The 22,678-nt window shown below is 42.4% G+C and overlaps 1 protein-coding gene across 1 annotated transcript in view; it reads right to left on the bottom strand.

Annotated features, from left to right (window-relative positions):
* LOC129718892 (facilitated trehalose transporter Tret1-like) overlaps nt 1-22,678 on the bottom strand; it is a 62,113-nt gene that overhangs the window by 2,691 nt on the left and 36,744 nt on the right. The gene's annotated exons all lie outside the window — the stretch shown is intronic.

The raw sequence follows: 22,678 nt of genomic DNA, 5'->3' as shown, positions 1-22,678 counted from the left end.
TCAAATTAAGGTATGCCTCGATCCTACAAAAGGACAACTACCCGTCAGACGTGGACCGAAAGTCAGCTGGCTGCTGCTAGACACGAAGTGGCCTGCGGAATTTCGGTTCTTGCTACCGCGGTAAAATACGGTATTCCAAGGACCACTTTGCAGAGGCGAATTGCATTTCCTACAATGACAATGAGTATGGGGTCTAAGGAAGCCGTTTTCACTGCAGAACAGGAAAATGAATTGGTACAGCATCTCTTGGACCTAGAGAGTCGCTTCTATGGCCTAACTCAAAAGGATGTCCAAAAGCTTGGCTTCGAGCTAGCCGAAAGAAACTTCCTTCCACATCCCTTCAAAAAAGTCAAAAAAATAGCAGGGCGCGATTGGTTACTCGGCTTTCTGAAACGAAATCCAAAATTAAGCTTTCGAAAGCCTGAAGCCACGTCTTACGCGCGTGCACGAGGTTTCAACAAACAGGCAGTATATGCTTTTTATAATTTACTCGAGCAATTTCTCAAAGAAGGAAGATTTGCTCCTACCCAAATATATAATGCAGACGAGACCGGAATCAGCACAGTAAGTTCAATAGTTCAGTTCACACCTTTTTAGCTATTTTAAATGAAAATATTCTTCAAAGGTCCCTCCAAAAAAAACAAAAAATTGCTGCTTTAAAAGGAAAGAAGCAAGTGGGATCGATTTCCTCTGCGGAACGTGGAGAAACTACTTCGGTGATGATGTGCATGTCTGCAACCGGTGAATATGTTCCTCCATTCATGATCTTTCCTCGAGCTCGGATGAATGAAGCATTGAAGAGAGGTGCTCCAGCTGGGACTAAGTTTCGGTGTAATGCATCGGGATATATGCGGACGGAAGTATTTCTCGATTGGTTCGACCACTTCCTGGAGTACGCTAAGCCATCAAAGGAAACACCAGTATTACTTATTATCGACGGACATAGTAGTCACACGAAGAATCTGGCTTTTGCTGAAAAGGCAAGGAACAGTTTTGTAACAGTTCTTGTATTGCCCCCCCACTGCAGTAATAAGATGCAACCTCTAGACGTTGCATTTATGGGACCATTTAAGAAGAACTTTTCCTACGCAGCAGACGCTTTCTTGCGCCAACATCCTGGGGTTGTAATTGGGCTGTACGATGTTGCAGATTTGATGGCGCAAGCTTTTGTTAAGGCTGCCAGCATTAGTGTTGCCATTTCTGGTTTCAAAGCAACCGGAATATGGCCTTGCAATCGTCACGTATTTTCGGATGAATCTTTTGCGCCGTCCGAAGTTACAGATCAACCTGAAGTACAACCTGTTGAGAATCATGATGAACCTGCAAGCTGCACGGTAGAGAAAATTGTAGTTGTCTCTAACGTTGGAAGATGGTTTAATTCCTGGCGACCAAGCTGTTAGTGACATGGAATCATCTTTCAACGTTACGCCTAAAGAAATTCTGCCACTTCCGCAAATTTCCAGACCCCGAGGCTCGAAAAGGAAGCGCAAAACCGAAAAAGCGGTTGAGATCACTTCTGACTCATACCGCCAAGAATTAGCGATAGCTGAAGCTGCAAAAGAGATAAAACTCATCAAGAAGATGAAAAGGCCAATTAAACGTGTCAAGCGAGAAATTGTTCCGGAGGATTCACTTTGCGATCAATGCGGAAATTGTTTTTCTGATTCTATAGATGGCTCAGGATGGGGCAGATGCATCGAATGTGACATTCGGTTTCACGCGACATGCCATTACGCTGAAATTGTCTGCAATGCATGCGCCTAATTGATTGAATGGGCGTGCTACTAAGCTTTGATGAACGGAATTTGTTTTTTTTTGTTCTGAGCTACTGGCTGTCACCAATAATTGTTTGTGATTTATTCCGCTGTATAATAAATAAAATAATAAATAAAATCATTCAGTTCGATAAGATTGAAACTGCCTCTGAAAAACTGATACCGGACCTTGTGAAAACCTGTTCCCGGAGTGTGCCCGGTAAGGCCAAAAACCTTAAAATATCCTCCATGTGTGTTTTCGTTTCACGTTTCGCTAATTCATAACGTTATAAAAGCTCAACTCGTCGTTTATTTTTAATTTTCTTAACATGGCCGTCTTACCCACCCTACCTGTCCATCTTACCCACACCACCTGTCCGTTTCACCCGCACACTCAAAAAAAGCGAATTCTGCAATCTTTTTTTTATTGTTTCAAAAAACGTAGAGAACGATTTTCAATCGTGAAACCAAATACTACGCTTCAAAGTGCTTGTGTCAAACTAAAGTGTAAAGAATTAAGATCCCAAAAAATATGATGTTCTACACATACAAATTTACTGTTTCCTTAACATGTCCGTCTTGCCCCCACCCCCCCTATTACCTATGAGACATTATATTTACAATAGTTGTTCTACTACTATTTCATAGTTGAGGTGTTACTGTTTGTATACAGTTTGGATTTTGTTGTTTGCGTGATACATTTTACAATAAACTGAAAAAAACAGTTTTCCTGATTTAGAACTATCTTATAAGGTGCTCAAACAATCATACATTTCTTATATAACTGTCCCAAGAAGCAATATTTGAATAAAGTTTCTAGAGTCAGTGACATATTAGTGTCAAATTTTTCACAAACATCCATTCATAAAAATGTGAATGTGCCCCTAAACTTGCACTTTTGAAAATAATATCCCAAAATGATCAAAATCTGACCATGGTGTGTTCATTCTGGTTGCTCCATTTATTAGAATCAGACGGCCTTTGAACGCATGGAGCTACCATACACTACCGTAACCATAACGACCAACACATTGTTTATAGACAGATCATTCACCACCAGTTCCTCCAGTAGTGCAAATTCGAGATTTCCAAATTCTTTTTGGCTTTCTGATAACAGTAGTGCATTTGTACCTCTGAAATGTCGTGTGAAAACAAGAAAAGAGCCTATTTAGACTACACGTCCGAAAAATTACAGGCAGCTGTAGCTAAAGTGCAGTGGAAAAGGTCATCTATATTTGCGGCTTCCCGGAGCTTCAGCATACCGTATGGTACGTTGTATCATAAAATACACGGTTTGTACAGCAAGAAACCTGGTTCACCAGCCGTTCTAACCGATGTACAAGAATGCGATCTTGCTGATACCGTTCGTGTCGCTGGCGTTTGGGGATTTCCGCTGACTGCGGATTGTATAAAGAAGCTCGTCAAGCAATTCCTGGATCACAACAAAATGAAGACCAAATTCAAGAACAACACTACTGGAAAAGATTGGATCAACTCATTCCTGAAAAGGCACACATTAGTTTCGCGCTTGTCTCAAAACATTAAGCGAAGTCGTGCCATGTGGATGGTGTCCCTCCGGAAAACATCATAAACTACGACGAAACCAACTTCAGCGATGATCCGGGATCGAAGCGCGTCGTAGTGCAAAGAGGCCAAAAACACGTAGACACATTGTAATGGACCATTCTAAATCCTCGTTTTCTGTAATGTTTGCGGGGGCAGCCAATGGAAAAATGCTGCCACCGTATGTCGTTTATGCAGCTCTCCACATGTATCCAACTTGGACTGAAGGGGGACCAGATGGTTGTAGATACAACCGCACAAAATCTGGTAACATGTGAAATATAAGTATAAATTCCATTTTCTTAATCATAATGCATTATTAGGCTGGTTCGACTCTATGGTGTTCGAAGACTGGTTCTTCACGATAGCACTGCCATACTTCAACGGACTACGTAACGATAAAAAACGTATTATCATCGGCGATAATGTTGCTTCACATTTAAGCTTCCGTGTTCTACAATCCTACATGGCCAGCAATATCAGCTTTGTTCTGCTGCCGCCTAACGCTACTTACCTATGCCAGCCTCTCGATGTTGCCTATTTTCGACCTCTCAAAAAAGCCTGGAAAGATACATTGAGCGAATGGAAGAAACAAAACAAAGGATGCATTCCAAAACACATCTTTCCTCGACTTCTGAAGAAGTCTTTGGTGAAAATTAGGGAGAATAGTGAAACCAACATGAAAGCTGGGTTTAGAGCATCTGGAATTTACCCATTGACTGAGAAGGCAGTGCTCAAGAACCTTCCCGGCAATGCTGATGAGCCTAAAACCGGAGAAACTGCAGTCACATCTTCGTTTACAGAACAGCTGATTATAATGATGAAGAAAGAGCGGTTCGGATTAGCGCTGGAACGAACCATTCCACGTAAGCGCCGGTTGATTGATGTTCAGCCAGGTTCCAGTGTTAGTGAACAGCAAGCTCAACATTTATTGGTCAAGAAGATTAAAGTTGAAACAGAAGTTGACGATGATACCAATGTCGTGAACCCTCCGAAAGTTAAAGGCGAAGCGAAATCCACCAAGAAGGGTTCGATGCTAGCAACTCGAAACCGTCGTCCGTTGAAAAATATAACCAACAGGAAGTAGCAAGCAACCATATCTCTACCACCCGTAGCAAGTTATTATATAAATCGAGACAAATAAACATGGCTATACAAAACCCGAATATAATTGATTCCTTTTGCATATTGGGAGTTCTTCATGCAACACTGTTGTAAACTAAAAAATCATGAACTAACCTCAGGTGAAAGTCTATGCTTCTTATTTATGCTTGTATGGACTAAAGTCTAACGATGCGAGAGGCCTAAACTGAACAAAATGAGTCTACGTGGTCCATAAACGTGGACCTTTCTAACTTTTTCCTTAATTATTCCAGCATTATCAAAGTTACCCGAAAACAAAAAACTAGTCATAGGTTACAAAAAATAATCAATAGCGTAGTTGAAACAATGTACATGCATTGTCGTATACCTAGTACTTATTTTAAAAATACGAAACCCGGAGTAAATTTGTTGAAGTGTCATATATTTGAGTAATACTTAAAAAAGCTATCAAAGTTTGCCGCTTTTACGGTACTTTTGAATTCTGTAGTTTTCCATGCAGTTAAGGAATAAAAAAGCGTGACTTTCGATTTACATCTCAATATGCTCTAAGTCACTTCTTGACGTGTTCAGCCTTATTGGAATCAAGAGATATAGTCGCAAAAAATCGAAAAATGCGACGGATTTCACCTTTCCGAGAGGAGATGTCTACAAGTATCTTATAAACAACGCATATAATACTCATTACCGAGAAATTCTATGCCAAATTAAGTTTGAAGGAATCGTTTTTACCTCAACCAGATAAGATTCAATATATAAAATAGTAATATATAAAAGAGTATTTTCATAACACTTGAAACACGTAACTTCAGCAGCTCACGCACCTCCTCATCAATATCAATTTCGTGTCCTCCTCCGGCAACCTGTACTGTATCGTCACGGAGAAACCTCGCTCCAACGTGGCATAGCCATGCGATAGAATCAGAATCTTCTTAATAAACACAGTAAAATTAGGAAGTTTCTAGCCTGAAGCTATCAGATCTCTACAAAAAGTATCAAGGTAGGAAGTCAGCAATGTATTCGTCGAATGCATACTCAATACTTTTGAGTATTCTTGGCGACATCCATCAGCTACAATTCCCGCGAGATTATCGTTGTGAACCATTTGCTCTAGGCAAAATTCAAGCCATTTGAATGCTACTTCCAGGGAGCTTACCTTGGTCAAGTTAGCTTCCAAGAGAAAGATGAATAAAAACAAAAAAACTGTTTTATGCACTGTAAGATATGTCAGCCATCTTTTCCGGGTCATAGGATTAGGCTTTTTTTGGTTAAGTATTCGAGGAAACTTACTTAAGAAATTTTGGTCTTGTGATCGCCATGAGATGGCTGACAAAAAATGGGTTTGTATGACACAATCCCACCCCGGCTAGTAATGTTCAGCGGTTCCAAACGATTCCAGGGTTTTTCCCGGTTCTCCCGGTTTTCCCGGTTGGGTGGCCACCCTGTTATTCTTTTCCTTTTAAAAATTTTAGAGATGAATATTCGCGCTCTATGCGTTATTTTGAAGTAGAATACTTCTCTCAGGAAGTTCGGCTACATAGGGATGTGAAATGAAAATCTAAAACCGAAAAAAGTGAAAAATATGTCCAATTTCAAATGCTAATAAATTGGTTAGTATTCGATGGATTTCCTTCGTTCATGCAGCAATAGATTGGAAAATCTTCTAAGATTCTTCCCAAAATAAGATAATTGTAATTTTATTATTCACACTATTTTACTATTGAAAATAGTCAAGCCTTGTCAAAACGAAAAATTCGACCTCTGATTGGTCGTTATATGCTTGCTTCCCAAGCACGGTCGACAGAATCATATACCTTGCAATTGAAAACATGCTATTTGGCCTATATAAGAGCCTGTTCCAGCCGGAGCCGCTCATAAACATTCAAAGATCAGGATTCGCTCTCAGACTGTTGAGAAGTACAGTTCTATTTCTGAAAAGCCGGGTTAGTTAAAAATTTTATTCCGTTTTGTGCGACAGTTCGTCGCTTGCATCGCTGTGTGATGTCAAAGAAAAAGAGAAGAGCAGGCTCGAGTCCTGCGAAACAAAACTCTGCTGCTGAAGGAGGCAGTAAAAAGAAGAAACCAGGCGGAAGCAGTTGCACTTCGAAAAGTTGGCTGACTGCGACACGGTGACAAACGTCAGCGACGTTGGAGATTTTGGCGGGCCGACTGATGTTCCGAATTCTACCAGCCCCAATACGGTGAAAGTGAAGCTTCCCCCGCTGGTAGTGAAAAACGTCCCTCTCAAAAAGCTCATTAGCGACTTCGCATCGCTGGGCGTAGCAGCTGAATATAAGTTATGCGGCATCGGTACGAAGGTTATGCTCCACACGAAGGTGGATTTTGAGAAGGCCACGAAGTATTTGAAAAATTCTAAATCTGAGTTCTTCACCCACGACATTCCTGGGGAAAAGCCATTCAAGGTGGTCATCAGAGGCTTGCCAGGTTTCGACCCCAAGCTGATCGGTGCCGAAATCAAGGATCGGTACAAATTGGCCCCAATTGCTGTCTATCCGATCAAACGCAGGAATGAAAATGAAAGGAAATACCCGGACTGCCTCTTCCTGGTTCATTTCCCAAAAGGGACAGTTACTCTGAGCGCTTTGCGAGCCATCCGCTCTTTGTTCTCCATTATCATCCGTTGGGAGCCCTATCGAGGAGGCCGTCGAGACGTTACGCAGTGTCAGAGGTGCCTCAACTTCGGTCACGGTACCCGGAACTGCAACATCAAACCGCGTTGCAACATCTGCGCCAAGGACCACTCTACGTCGGATTGCCCTGTGGACGGTGCTGGTGCGGTACAGTTTAAGTGTGCTAACTGTGGCGGTGATCACGAGAGCTCTGATCGACAGTGCCCGAAAAGGGAAAGCTTCAAGCATATCCGCAAGCAGGCGTCGTCAAACAACCAGCCGGGCAGGAAGAAAGACAAACCATCGGTCTTCAGGGCGGAAGATTTTTCTCCTCTGCGTTCCTCCCAGCAAGCAGGGCAACCAAGTACGCGTGCGCAACTTGACCTTCCACACTCATCATCCGGCGGGTTAGCCGGTCAACGGCCGCCTCCCCTCCTGGCTACTGGCGTCCACCCACAACAACACCACCGAGCGCCGAGTCTGAGAAGTACTCTGCGGATGAGCTGCTAGAAATTTTTAGCAGCATGACCAACGCCCTTCGTGCGTGTCGCAACAAGCCCGAGCAAATCCATGTGCTCGGTAAATTTATTATCCAGTATGGATCGTAAACCCATCTCCATCGTCACTTGGAACGCTTGCTCTGTTAGAGCAAAAACCATCGAGCTTGCTGACTTTCTCCGCAAGTACAACATCGACGTGGGTCTACTCACAGAGACCCACCTGAAATCCGGCGACAGTTTTTGGCGTCTCGATCGCACCAACTCCAGGGGGGGTGGTATCGCGATCATCGTCAGAAAGGGACTCAAGTATAACATCTTGCCGCACATCCGCCCCGCCATCATCGAAGCCCTTAGTGTGGAGGTCAAATCAGCTACCGGGTTCATCCGGTTCATCGTCGTCTACTGTCCTCGCCAGTGTAGTATCAGCAACGGTACAGCATTGCAGTTCAAGAACGACCTGGCAACCATCACCAGGACAAACTCCCGCTTCGTCGTTGGGAGTGACCTAAATGCTCGGCACGAGGCCTGGCGAAATTATCGACAGAATCAGAACGGTCGTCAACTCTTCGAACACTCGCAGCATTGGTTTTATACGGTGCAGTTTCCGGATGAGCCGACTTTCATCTCCCCAGCGGGGAACCCTTCAACCCTGGACTTTTTCCTGGCCAACATCGAGCTCTCCAAACCAATGGCCCACAACGATCTTAGCTCAGACCACCAACCTGTCGTTGCTGAGGTGGGAATCGGTGTTGCTCCTGCCAGCTGTCTGCGGAAAGACTACCACCATGTCGACTGGGAGCGCTTTGTTCGAATGGTGGACAACAACATCGATGAGGCGCCGCCGCTCGACAGCGTGGAAAACATCGACCAGGCGTTGGAGGGTCTCCAACGAGCCATAAACGTGGCCGACGAGGCTGCTAATTAGACTGCGGAATGTGCGTAGACGCCAGTTCCAGAGGACCAGGGATCTGGACATAAAGCTTGAGGTGACCGATCTGAATAGGCAAATTGCTTCCAGGATGGTCTCACTCCGGAATGAAAATTTCGGACGCGTAGTCCAAAGTTTGGACGACCGCTCCAGGCCATTCTGGAAAGTAGCCAAAGTACTGAAATCGCACCCCAAACCAGTTCCTCCCCTCAGGATCGGAGAGAGGCTTCTGGTTGCGCCGGTCGAGAGAGCAAATGCGGTAGGCGATCACATTGCCTCATCGCATTTGCTTGGCTCGAACATGGCTAGTCCAATGGAAGACCAGGTCGAACAGTGCGTCCGAACCCTCGAAAACTCCCCTTGTACCGTTCCTCAAGAACATAAAATCACAACAGAACAGGTTTGCTCAGCGCTGATTAGTACTAAGAACATGAAGGCTCCTGGGTTTGATGGGGTCTTCAATATGGTCTTAAAAAAGCTCAGCAACAGGGTTCACCTGTTGTTGAGCTCTATCTTCAACAGATGCTTGGAATTGCACTACTATCCAAGCATTTGGAAGATAGCCAAGATCATACCGATCCGCAACCCGGGAAAGATCCGACGTTAGCATCAAGCTACCGTCCGATCAGCCTACTCTCATCGCTGGGTAAACTGTTTGAAAAGCTGATCCTCAACCGCATGATGAAGGTGGCTGAGGAAAACAACAGCTTTCTCCCGGAACAGTTTGGGTTTAGGAAGGGTCACTCCACCACGCACCAGCTGGTGCGGGTGATGAACAACATCAGAAGGGACAGGGCTGTATCCAAGTTCACAGCCATGGCATTGTTGGACGTCGAAACGGCGTTTGACAATGTCTGGCATGACGGACTGGTATACAAGCTCTGTGCCTTCAACTTTCCACCATATTTGACGAAAATCATCTGTAGCTACCTTCGGCAGAGGTCGTTCAGGGTATCGCTGAATGGTTGTTTGTCAAATACTTTTTCCATCCCAGCAGGGGTCCCGCAGGGCAGTCTGTTGGGCCCTTTGCTATACAACATTTACAGCTCCGACATTCCTTCCCTGGGAGATGGCTGCGTGCTCTTTCTGTTCGTAGATGACACTGCAATTGCCGTCAAGGGAAGAATGCCTCGTGAGATCACCAACAAACTTCAGCGATGCTTAGACGCCTTTGTCGAGTATGCTAACACCTGGAAAATTAAGATCAACGCTTCCAAAACCCAAACAATAATGTTCCTTCATCGACAATCCCCTAAACTGAAGCCCCCTCCATCATGCGTTGTGGTCATGAACGGTACCGGGGTTGAGTGGTCTTCCGAAGTTACCTATCTTGGGCTGCTATTCGACGAGAAGCTTCTTTTCCGATCGCATGTGGAGAGGACACTGGTTAAGTGCTCAGCTTTGGTTCGGTCACTATACCCGCTTATTTGTCGCAGATCTCGCCTCTCAAGAACAAACAAACTGGCATTCTACAAACAAATAATTGCCCCCGCAGTCTTTTACGCGGCTCCGATGTGGGAGTCATGTGCACAAACTCACAGGAACAAAATACAGATTGCGCAAAACCGAATCTTACGGATGATCCTCGATTGTCCCTATGACACCAGAATCTTAGACCTCCACCAAGAGGCAGCCACTCTAAACGTAGATGCCAAAATCACAGAAAGTAAATCTAAATTTGTCCAAAAATGCCGGCAATCAGAATACGCTTTAGTAAGCGGTTTGTACATAGTAGGTTAAGTTAGTTCTAAGCTGTAAATAGTAGTTTTAAGTAGTTTCCCTTTCTTTTCTTTCAATCAAGCGCCACCAAAGTGGACAATCCAAAATGTCTAGAAATTAGAAAGCTTAGTAAAACAGAAACCAAAACTCGCACACCAAAGATGAAAACAGTAATGTAAATCACTTAAACTTGTAAAAACATGTATCATACCCTACAAAAGCTTAAAAATACAGATAATTTTCACACGAGCCGCTCCTAATAGTTCTAGACAGCGACAACAGCAGTCGTCCTTCCTTAGCAGCAGCACTAGCCCTGTGGTTAGTCACCACATCTCAGAAGCAGCGCGGTTTTTCTCAGCGTGTAACGCCAGACAGCCATTATTCCCACCGTGTTGGGGAAGCATGAAGATTGCCATCAGGAAATCCAGTTTCGGAAATCAAAATGCCTTTTTGAAGGCAAATAAACAAGTCATTGAAAGTTAATAATTTTTGTCAACGAAAGCAAGCATTCTGAGTTGCATCCTAGCAATTTAAATTCGTCGCTCCCGTCTAATTTACTGAATGTGATATAGCTTCCACAGTGCATGTTGTCCGTGTATCTTAATTCCCCCAATGTTAGGGCAGCTCAAAGGTTGTAATTAGCAACCGATTTTGAACAGCAAAATGCTTTTTTCAAGGCAAATAAAAAAAATAATTGAAGGTTAATAATTTTCTGGCATCAACACAAGCAGACATTCTGTGCGGGATGCAGTCAAATTCTGTTGTAGTTGTCTAATTTTTACTTTCACTTTATTTAGTAAACCCCCCACTGTAGGGACAACGCAAAGGCTGCGATCAGCATAACCGACATTGAATAATAAATTGCCCTGTTAGTACGCATTCACAAAAGCAGTTAGTTCGACTAGGGTAAATGACCCAATAGTGGAGGAGCTAAGCACGAGTTATGCATGTTTAGCCATGCTTTGGCTAAGATAAACGAGTCTAGCTGGTACTTTTCATTATTTTCTGTTGAAATGGGCTCTACTTGATAGTTTTGCACCTTAAAATTGACTTTAAACACGTTTTAAGGCTTGAAATTAACAAAAATATGCTGTACGCTTTTGCTCCAATAGTTGCGGTAGAGTTCCTATAGTTGCGAATGCGTGCTCCTATAGTTGCGGTATATAAAACATTCGTGTTTGCTTGGTTAAATGAAGGATTTTAACTCGCTTGAAGTGGTTTTTAATTGTTTTAGTATTCATCATGTTGTTTTTTATCGGTTGACTAGTAGGTTGGCAAGTGAATACAAATATGAACGAAGTTAACCAAGAGACGGATTATGCACCAACTTGATCAGATTTTGGCAGAATTCAGTGAGAGTTTGTGGGTATGTAGGTTTTATTAAACTAAACAATTTTGCATGCTTTTCATAACATTTCTCTAGACTAACATTTAAAAAGGGCTGAAGTTTTTGAGCAGTTTTTTTATAAATCTGTTGTTTGTATAAATCTGTATCTGGATATTGACTAATATTGAAAAAAGTTGTAGAGGAATGGCTTTTAGAAAATTGCTTGAAATTTCATATAAAGATATTGGAAAATTGAATTTGAGATCCTACATGCATGAAAAATAAAAAGTGATTTGAATTTTGATTTTTTAGATAGTCAATTTACCTAAATCTTTTTTGAACGATTTAAAAAGTTTTCCTTACAAAAATTCAGTCATGTTTATAGAATATTTTCAACGTAAAACAATGTTGGACATAAAAAAGACTAATAGCGCTCATTTTGAAATGCTTAGATGAATTTTAGGCGACTAAAGTGTTTGTCTATAAACCTTGATTTTTGGAAATCTGAGATAACAGTTTCCATATCCACTCACTTTTTTTTTAAATCTTTTTTTTTTGTTCAAGTAAAACTTTAGACACTTTCCTAAACGTCTCTTTCTCTTGTGTTTCTCATGAAAAAAGCTAAAGTCTATCACCTCTGCTTCGTACCATGTCTGCGCCTACATTTTCTACGTTAGTGTTTACTAAAAGAGCCATCTAGTTTCTGACTGTACATACTGCGAAAGGCTCGTCAAAAGAATTACAAGACCATAAGCAGTGAGTAAGCATCTATTAAGAGGTCATACATAAGTAACGTAGCATTTTAGGGCTGAGGGCGGCAGACTTTGTGCCCGATCATGTAAACGCGGGGGTAGGGGAAGGTGTGGTAATTTTTGAATCCAACCTTCCCCTTCCACTGTGATAAGTTACATAATTTAAGTATGTCCCCTAGTACCTACTTATCCTTAATATTCGCAATTAGTCCCACATAATCTTTTCTGATAAACATTAATCAGAAATGCGGAACATACCGCAACTACAGGAGAACAGTATATCCTGTGATCCAATAATGGAGGAAGTAATTTATAGATAATATGATCACCAATTAACGAACTTCACCTGTGAAACAGTTTCTATAATAATCTACTATCTGGGAAAATAATTATATGAGCATTAATCGTACTAAAAACACACACATATCTTAAAAACTTTGTGGACAAAATAAGAAAATAGGTAGTGAAGGGTGCCTTCCAGGTAAGTTTCTGAAAAATACAGTTTTTTCCAGTAGTTTGGATATTTTCAGTACATATTGATATAGTAACGTATGTACTTATGTTTAATCTATTGTTTCTTCAACATGTAGCATAAGCAATTCACCTCTAAATCATTTAAACGATAAATTTAAAAGCGATACCGCAACTATTGGTGCTACCACAACTATTGGATCATCTACCCTATGCAGAGCTTATATGAAGTCGATTCAATCAATCAGCATAAACAGAATTTCGTCGTCTCCCAGCTGCCAAGTTGCAACATGATGCTACACGCAACAGCGAGCAAACGTAATCGCTTGATGTTACAAACCGCAATAAGATACGGGTTAAAACCGTTGCGTGTGTGAGAGCACCATCGGTGTTTATTCGCTGGATACACTATCTACTGTCTACTGAACGCAATAATCTGCTTACATGCGACACGGGGACGGGAACATTTTCTTCAACCAAGCTGCACAACACGACACAAAACATGTTATTTTGTTGCTTCAATGAGAGTGCTATCGGTCCGGCTCGACAGAATGTTCACAAGAAATCATTTTTGTGCATCCGTGCTACGAAACTGAGGAAAAACTTTAGAAACTGAAAAAAGAGGTGGAGCTTATCAAATGATCGCTCTGAACCAGAATGAAGTCACACATATTTTTCAAGTTATATCATTCCACCACGTACGTAAAATAATTCCTTCCTATTTTCATCCCTATATAAGAGCCTGTTTTAGTCGAAGCCGCTCATAATAGTTCTGAACAGCGACGACAGCAGTCCTCCCTTAGCAGCAGCGGGAGCGAGCAGTGGGTACCACCGATAGCAGATAGCGGCCACAACTGTGGCATGGCTGCGGATAAACGTAGCAGTTTCAGCGGATCTCACCATCGATAGCAGCAGGGCCAGCAGAAGCAGGTACAGCGGGTACCAATGGCGGCCACAACTGTGGCATGGCTGCGGGTAGCGTTGCAGTTGCTCAGCAGTTGAGCCAGCGTATAGCGGCCACAACTGTGGCATGGCTATGCATAGCGTAGCTGCTGCAGCGGGTATATCAGCATCGATAGTAGCAGGGTCAGCTGATGCAACGACACTCCCTTCACTAAAATGCTGTTTCAGCGTGGTGGCGGGAAGCATCAGCAGCAGGCTTGCATGAAGCGAATACATCAGCCAGCAACTTTCTCTAAGGCCTCTGCCATAGTAGACGCGAAAAGCGGCGCAAACCGATTCGCTCGGCCGTAGGTTGATGAACAGCTCTACTGATGGCTGTACATTAACCTACAGCTGAGCGAATCGGTTCGCGTCTATTATGGCAGAGGCCTAATGGGACAGTTGTATCAGTTTGTTCAGATGAATATTATTGTCGGTAATATTACAGAGATGCGATTGCGTAAATCCGATTTTGAATTGAACAATTGTTCTTTTGAGAACATATAACACACTTATTTGAAGAGTTAGTAGCTTTTGGTACCAATAGCAGTATAGTGACAGCCTCAGCGGTAGATGCAGATGCAGCCGGTACTTCCCTGAGGCCGATGTAAAGGTAAATGGGAGCAGCACGGCGAAACAGTTCGGGTTATGCTTAGACGCGCTTTCGTATGATAGCGGTGGTATTAGCGGTAGATGCATTTGCCAACACTTCCTCCAGTAAAGCAGTGTCTAGTTTTCAATGTGAAAACACCTTTCTCATTGTGTTGACCGTGCGCCTTAGTCCTCACTATCAAGGTAACAGAGAGATGTAAGATAAACACTACATCCTACGATAAATTGAACAATTGTCGTTATAAGGACAACAAATCAATTAATGAAGATTCAATTTTGAATTTGAATACTTCTCTCAGGAAGTTCGGCTAAGAGTTAATATTTTCTCGTTTTGCGCTATAATCCAAAGTTAATTATCTTCATCTACATGCATACTCTGATTATTATTACGTGTTTGCGTCGCTTAGTGTTTGGCTACGGTCATGCAGAACGCAAATAACGGCGCGATGCGATTCGGCAAGATGAAATCTGTTGAAATGTATAGCTCTACTTCGCCCTAAAAAGAGCTGTACATTTCACCACGGTAAGGCGAATCGCATCGCGCCGGCATTCGCTTTCTGCATAACCGTAGCCTTTGTTCCGTTCCCGTTTTATGATGTCGTATTAAATGTGCATATTACAATTCGGCAGCACTTCAACTTCTCATTTGCAAAAAATTTAAAAATATTCAATGAACTTCATTCAAAATATCAGACAAAAAGAAATTACAATACTGCCAATGAACGGTCAACGTTTATTTACTAGAAAAAATGACTGACACGCAAGCAGCCAGGTTATCTTTCTTGTAAAAGTATTCTACTTCAACCTTGCGGTCGTGGCTTTCCATACAACCTTCTTGTGATTTTTCTTCATTTTTCTAGATTCTAGAGTTCTAAAGAAGTATACTGCACCCTATCACACCCCGCATAACTAACAAGATAGATGTATAGGGAGGATCAATCGGCAAAGACTACAGAAACCACCACGGACACGAGCAATAAACGATTGGCAACTAAGTACTTGGAATGCTGCAAAAACGTGATCGAAATTATTTTGGCCCGCAAAAATTGATTTTAGTTCCATTAATTATTCTTCATTGTTAGGAAATTTCAATTTTGTGATTAATCCACCTAAAAGTGAGAATCCAATATTACTTCTCTTGTTTTTGCATTGAAAATCCGTTTTGTTCAGCAAAGCAAAGCAAAGTAATACACGCACATTTTTTGTTACTCTAAAGTGAGTTAGATATCACCCATTTTTGAAAAAAGTGGAGGTACCCTAATTAGGGTACTTTTACGGTTACTCACTTCTGAGTAAGGGCGTCATACGTCAAAAACTGAGTAGAATCTACTCTGTTCATGCAAACCAGAAATTAACGAAAATGAGTACAAGTTACCCAGTTTGCCTAAATACGGAAATTTAATGATTTCTGGTTTTCGTAAATCTGACTCAATAAATAAAATAAAATCAGAACAATCAAAAACACAGATTTATTTTTAATCGAAACATTAGAAAATTTACTAAATCATTCCCGTGTCTTCATTGAATGCGGCACCCAACCGGTTGACAGTTGCCCGTGAACTGTGATTTACATTTTTGTGCCAGAAAATCCGTCATCATTCGTCACCTAATACTGCGTAGGATTTAAATTGCATCGATTGTTGAGCACTGTACATCAATACAAATGTTTCCGTTTGTCATCACGAATAAAAGTCCGGCTTTAAACGGCATCGTAGAACATACAACATGCGGTTGTTCATTTTGACGAGATCTTTTAGGTGTTTTCAAATCCTCTGCAATACTGATGTTGGGCTGAAATTATTAATTAGTTAAGAAATTATTGATTTGATGACAGATCAGATACTTACTGCTAGCCAACGAATAAAAAGAGACACCAATTGTTCTTCGGAAACCGATAATATTGCTGTTGAAAACTTTTGACATATACAAATACTCAGGGTGAGTAAACATTATGGATAATAACTCAAAACTGAGTAAACATGGTAATTATGAAAATTTGGGTTCATGTTACTCAATTGTCCAGTACTCGATTACTCACTTTTTGACATTTTGCATAAGAATACCAAACTGAGTAGATCCTATTCAGATTAGAGTTAAAATAAAGCAGCGTGTACATTTTATGAAAAAAAAATCGCTGAAGACACCATCCTGTAGGAGCCTATGACCACTGCTACCATTAGTTAGATATATTGTGGTATAAAAGAAGACACCATGCTTCTATTCGCCTATTTAAATGGACTTTTGAGGAGTTTTCTATAGAATGCCCCCTGAAATCATTTTTTTAATATATTTGGTGATTATGTTAATTTTCTCCCATTTTTCAATTTTCCCCAATGTTGTTTGCTCTAACTGTGAACTGTGCCATCTGTGAATAAACATTCCAAGCTCAATCGAGCTTCTGTATACAATCCCAGCAAGCTGCGTAACCCGTTGTTAATTCGCCATCACTGATGTAATCTGCCATGCTTCTTCTAAGATTGAAGAAAAATTGCTGCAAATGCTGTGAACCAATAAAGAATCTAAACATGATCAAATGTCATTTGTGTGACTGCGTGTATGAAGGATTCTATCTCTGTCTTACAGTGGAATTGTAGAAGTATTTTACCAAAAATTGATTCGTTTAAAGTTTTGATAAATAAAAACAAACGCGATGCATTTTCCCTTTGTGAAACTTGGCTTACTTCAAATATTGATCTCAACTTCCATGATTTTAATATTATTCGCCTTGATCGAGACACCCCATATGGAGGAGTACTTTTAGGGATTAAAAAGTGCTATTCTTTCTATCGTATTAACCTCCCCTCGATTCCAGGCATCGAAGTTGTCGCATGTCAAATGACAATACAAGGTAAAGAGCTTTGTATTGCCTCAATATATATTCCTCCCAGAGCACAGGTTGGGCAACGGCTGCTCTTTGATTTAATAGAACTTCTTCCCTCGCCACGTTTGATTTTGGGAGACTTCAACTCTCATGGCGTGGCTTGGGGTTCCCCCTACAATGATAACCGCTCCTCTTTAATCTATAACCTTTGCGATGACTTCGACATGACTTTTTTAAACAACGGTGAAATGACACGTACCCCGAAAACTCCAGCGCGCCCAAGCGCTTTGGATCTATCCTTATGTTCGACGTCGCTACGGTTGGATTGCACATGGAAGGTAATCCTCGATCCTCGCGGTAGCGACCATTTGCCTATTCTTATTTCAATTACAAACGGGTCAACTCGCATGCGACCAATTGACATTCCGTATGACCTCACACGGAATGTCGATTGGAAGTTATACGAGGAAATGATTTCAAAAGCGGTCGAGTCGATTCAACATCATCCACCACTTGAAGAATACAACCTCCTCGCGGGCTTGATTCTCGACGCCGCGTTGCAAGCCCAAACGAAGAAATATCCCGGCGTAACGATCAAAGAACGGCCTCCCACTCCGTGGTGGGACCAAGAGTGCTCCGATGTCTACACGCAAAGATCCGACGCGTTTAAGGCCTTCTTTTGGGTGAAAGGTCAACCCGACGACTTTAAGCGGTATTTGGAGCTTGAGACCAAGTTCAAAAGCTTGGTCCGAGCAAAGAAACGTGGATATTGGCACCGGTTCGTAAACGAAACGTCGAGGGAGACATCGATGAGCACTCTTTGGAACACAGCCCGAAGAATGCGAAATCGTATAACGGTCAACGAAAGCGAGGAGTCTTCAAGTCGGTGGATATTTGATTTTGCCAGTAAGTATGTCCGGACTCTGTTCCTGCGCAAAACTTTGTTCGCGATACGTCTCCGGGTCACGATGCGATAGAATCACCTTTAACGATGGCAGAATTTTCAGTTGCCCTCCTGTCCTGTAATAATAACGCGCCTGGGTTAGATAGAATCAAATTCAACTTGTTGAAGAATCTACCCGGCAATGCCAAGAGGCGCTTGTTGAACTTGTTCAATAAGTTCCTGGAGCAAAACATTGTACCGCAGGATTGGAGGCAAGTTAAGGTGATCGCCATCCAAAAACCGGGAAAACCAGCTTCTGATCACAACTCTTATAAGCCGATTGCAATGCTATCCTGTATCCGGAAATTGATGGAAAAAATGATACTCCGTCGTTTAGACCATTGGGTCGAATCAAATGGTCTACTATCAGATACTCAATGTGGCTTCCGCCGTGCCAAAGGAACGAATGACTGTCTTGCGTTGCTTTCTACAGATATTCAGCTAGCCTATGCTCGCAAAGAACAAATGGCATCTGTGTTCTTGGACATTAAGGGGGCTTTTGATTCCGTTTCTATTGACATTCTTTCGGGCAAACTTCACCGACAAGGATTTTCACCAATTTTGAACAATTTTTTGCATAATTTGTTGTCCGAAAAGCATATGCATTTTACGCATGGCGATTTGGCAACTTTTCGTATTAGCCACATGGGTCTTCCCCAGGGCTCATGCTTAAGCCCCCTTCTTTACAATTTTATGTAAATGACATTGACGCATGTCTGGCAAATTTATGCACGATAAGACAACTTGCAGACGACAGCGTGGTCTCTGTTACAGGAGCCAAAGCTGCCGACTTGCAAGGACCATTGCAAGATACCTTGGACAATTTGTCTGCTTGGGCTCTATAGCTAGGTATCGAATTCTCTCCGGAGAAGACTGAGACAGTAGTTTTTTCTAGGAAGCGTGAGCCTGCTCAGCTCCACTTACAGTTAATGGGTGAAACGATTTCTCAGGTTTTGGTATCTAAATATCTTGGTGTCTGGTTCGATTCGAAAGGCACCTGGGGATGTCACGTTCGGTATTTGATGAAAAAATGTCAACAAAGAGTGAATTTTCTCCGGATAATTACTGGATCATGGTGGGGCGCCCACCCAAGAGACCTCATAAGGCTTTACCAAACAACGATATTGTCGGTGCTTGAGTACGGGTGTTTCTGCTTCCGCTCCGCTGCAAACACCCATTTAATCAAGCTGGAAAATTCATTGGTATCGCTGGCGTGGATTTGCGTTGAAGAGAAGTGTTCTGTAGAAGGGGAGTGAATCGATCTCCTGGATGTGTTCAAATAATTAATTTAACTTTTAATTGTCTAGTTCTCATCAGCTTTGGAAAGTTTTCCATCCCAATGTCAGATTCCCGTTGGTTTCATCATGAAATTATGAAGAACGGAAAAATATATCTTATTTGAGGCTTCCGCATCCAAAACCCAGTAAATCCGATAGCAAAATTGTTATCCTAGTGAAGAACTTTTTTTCCTCGCTAAACTCCAAGCGCTGCGCTAGTTTTGAATTTTCACCCAAGGGAATGGTATGGTAGCCTTCAAGCGTTACGAACATCTATTTCTGTACCGTTTATCCCAAAACTACTTTCTCTGCTGTCACAGTTTGCTTCACTTTGTTCTGGGGCACAATTAATAAACTAAATATCACTTAGAATATCACATACCATGTAAAAACCTTGAGAAATTGCTCAAAACTGTCTGATATGCTATCAATAATTGGAGTCAACATTTAACCGGTTTGCCCGAATCGACATAAGAAAAGGGTGAACTGACCATTTTTCGGGTGCCAGTGCCAGTGGTGTTGGTAACGCGTCAAATGTATGGTAGCTGACAGCGATGCCATCCCCGTGTTTTCACCAAACTGTTTTTATTCGCCGCTCACAGCAATGCGGAAGCTGAAAAGTCAGTCAGCCAGCAGCAGCAGCAGCAGCCGCCGCCGTCGGTCGTAGCATGCTGAGATACGATGCAGTACTAGACTAGAGCCCCGGCTGTCAGAAAGTTTTAACTTGTTTTGCTTAGTTGGCAAACAGACAAAAACGCGGGAAAGGAAAGATAAATCTATTAAAACACTCATTTGCCCTTCCACCGGAGTTCGGGCACCAGTCGGAGAAAAGTCTTTTTTAAGCTTTTAAAAGTCTCAAACTGTGGCTGTGGCTGGTGCGGGCGTCTACAAAACGGACAGTATTTAGATTGGAATTTACAACAACAGGTTTCCGTTTCACTAGGCTATGTCACCACCGGGTGTGGGAGAGCGGTGGGATGGCAGTCAGTAATCTCCCATCGGATCGAGAAGTTATAATTGACTGGCGTACGGGATTCGAAATTTTCCCACACGGACCAAACAAAACCCCGCTGGCAGAGACTGAGCAACCGCAGACGGGGTCATTAGATTCAACTGAACTCTAATTCCAGTTAAGAGTTAGCGAAAGTTTAATTATTCTACCTTCGAGGGCGGAAAGATTACCTTTCTCCCGCCCCCACTCGAAAGTGTTCGTAATACTAATTAAGAGTTTTTGCTTCACGGCGCCAAATTTCCCGCTGAGCTGTGTTCGACAAATCATACTCGGAACAAAATGATACAAATTTTTGGCACATCATCAAAGCATGAACATGCAATAAACGCCCTGGCTGGTGGACTTACGTAATAAAAAGCCACCCTCACTCAGCTTCTTTTACGGCTACTACACGCCACGCATGATGAAAGTGTGACGGTGACTCGGAACGACCGACACCGGAGGTAGCAAAAGAGACAATTTGGGCCGCCCCATCAGTCAGCAGTTTCGTGATTACCCCCGCGCGCGTACACACACACACACACACACACACACACACACACACACACACACACACACACACACACACACACACACACACACACACACACACACACACACACACACACACACACACACACACACACACACACACACACACACACACACACACACACACACACACACACACACACACACACACACACACACACACACACACACACACACACACACACACACACACACACACACACACACACACACACACACACACACACACACACACACACACACACACACACACACACACACACACACACACACACACACACACACACACACACACACACACACACACACACACACACACACACACACACACACACACACACACACACACACACACACACACACACACACACACACACACACACACACACACACACACACACACACACACACACACACACACACACACACACACACACACACACACACACACACACACACACACACACACACACACACACACACACACACACACACACACACACACACACACACACACACACACACACACACACACACACACAGGAAATGGGCTTTTCACCCCATCCGAACGGGGCGGGGGAGTGTAAAAACCGGAAAGAAAATCCTTCCGAGAGACAATTTTAACGCCTTGTGAGGAAACTTTTCCGTTTCGTTGCGAGGGGAAAGGCATCACACCGAGTGTCATTGCGTAACGATTATCACCCACAAACCTTCTCGAGGTTTTTTTTATGGTTTTACACTGTTTTTCCGTCATCGTCGTTGGATGGCACCGGCAGATTTGACGGGATCGGGAGAAAGTAAAGTACAGTGAAAAAGGAAGAATCATTTTGCGGGCTCGTAAAGCGATTTGGAAACGGGTGTCGTTTTTTGTTAAGAGGAGAACATCAACAGTCAAAAATTTAGAACAAAATTACTGGGGCGTCTTAAACTTCTTAAAGTGGAATTAACGGGACTTAAATCGTTTAAGATAAGGTATCTGAAAAAATGCTTGAATTGCACCCAATAAAGTGAGAAAAATTCGAAATTTATCAGAAAAACGATGCCAAAGTAAAAATGTCAGAAATATCAAAGAGAGTCAGAAGTATCAAAAGACTCGATAAAAAAACACAAAAATTGAAAAGATTTACGAAATAATGTTGTTTTTAAAAACAATAGATGAAGATGAAACAACAAATGGTGAAAATATCAAAGAAATGTCAAAAACAGTCTACTTTTGCGTTGTTTTCCTGATTTTCTCAGATTATCAGGAAAACAACCAACAACCGGAAGACATGTTTTACTTGTTGTTGATAAGATTACTCATAACTTTTCCACATCAACCTATCTGCATGCTTTGTGTATGGTTGAAAGAAAAACGCTTCCGTCTTCCAGTTGGCGTAAACTTCACCCGAACCGATTTCGATTTAAAAAATCCTTCAAACAATCACCTACTGACTGGCAGACAGTCAGACACGTAATCAAAACACAGCGCCGGCGTCTAATCTGCATTCTGGAATCACGTCAGCAGGCCATGATGATCATTCTGAGCGTGAGCATTTACCCTCCTGCACACAAGAAGACGTCAGAAAAGGGGCGAGCGGCGGCGGTGCTACTCAAAAGAACAGCGTCACCCGCACGTCAGTAAAACGCCAGCAAAACGAACGGTCACGTGTTAAACCCAAACACAGACTCACACATACACACTCAGAGCAGCCATCTTTTCTGTTCCGGTTAGAACAGGAAAATGGTCCTATAAAACAGTTTAAAGCTTCCTCTGTGCTTCCTTTGGAAGCGAGAAGAGGAAAAAAAGTATCAT

This window comes from Wyeomyia smithii, chromosome 1 (genome assembly GCF_029784165.1).
Source record: "Wyeomyia smithii strain HCP4-BCI-WySm-NY-G18 chromosome 1, ASM2978416v1, whole genome shotgun sequence".
Lineage (NCBI taxonomy): Eukaryota > Metazoa > Arthropoda > Insecta > Diptera > Culicidae > Wyeomyia > Wyeomyia smithii.
Note: the sequence above shows the minus strand (reverse complement) of the source record. Positions and strands in the feature narration are given on the sequence as shown.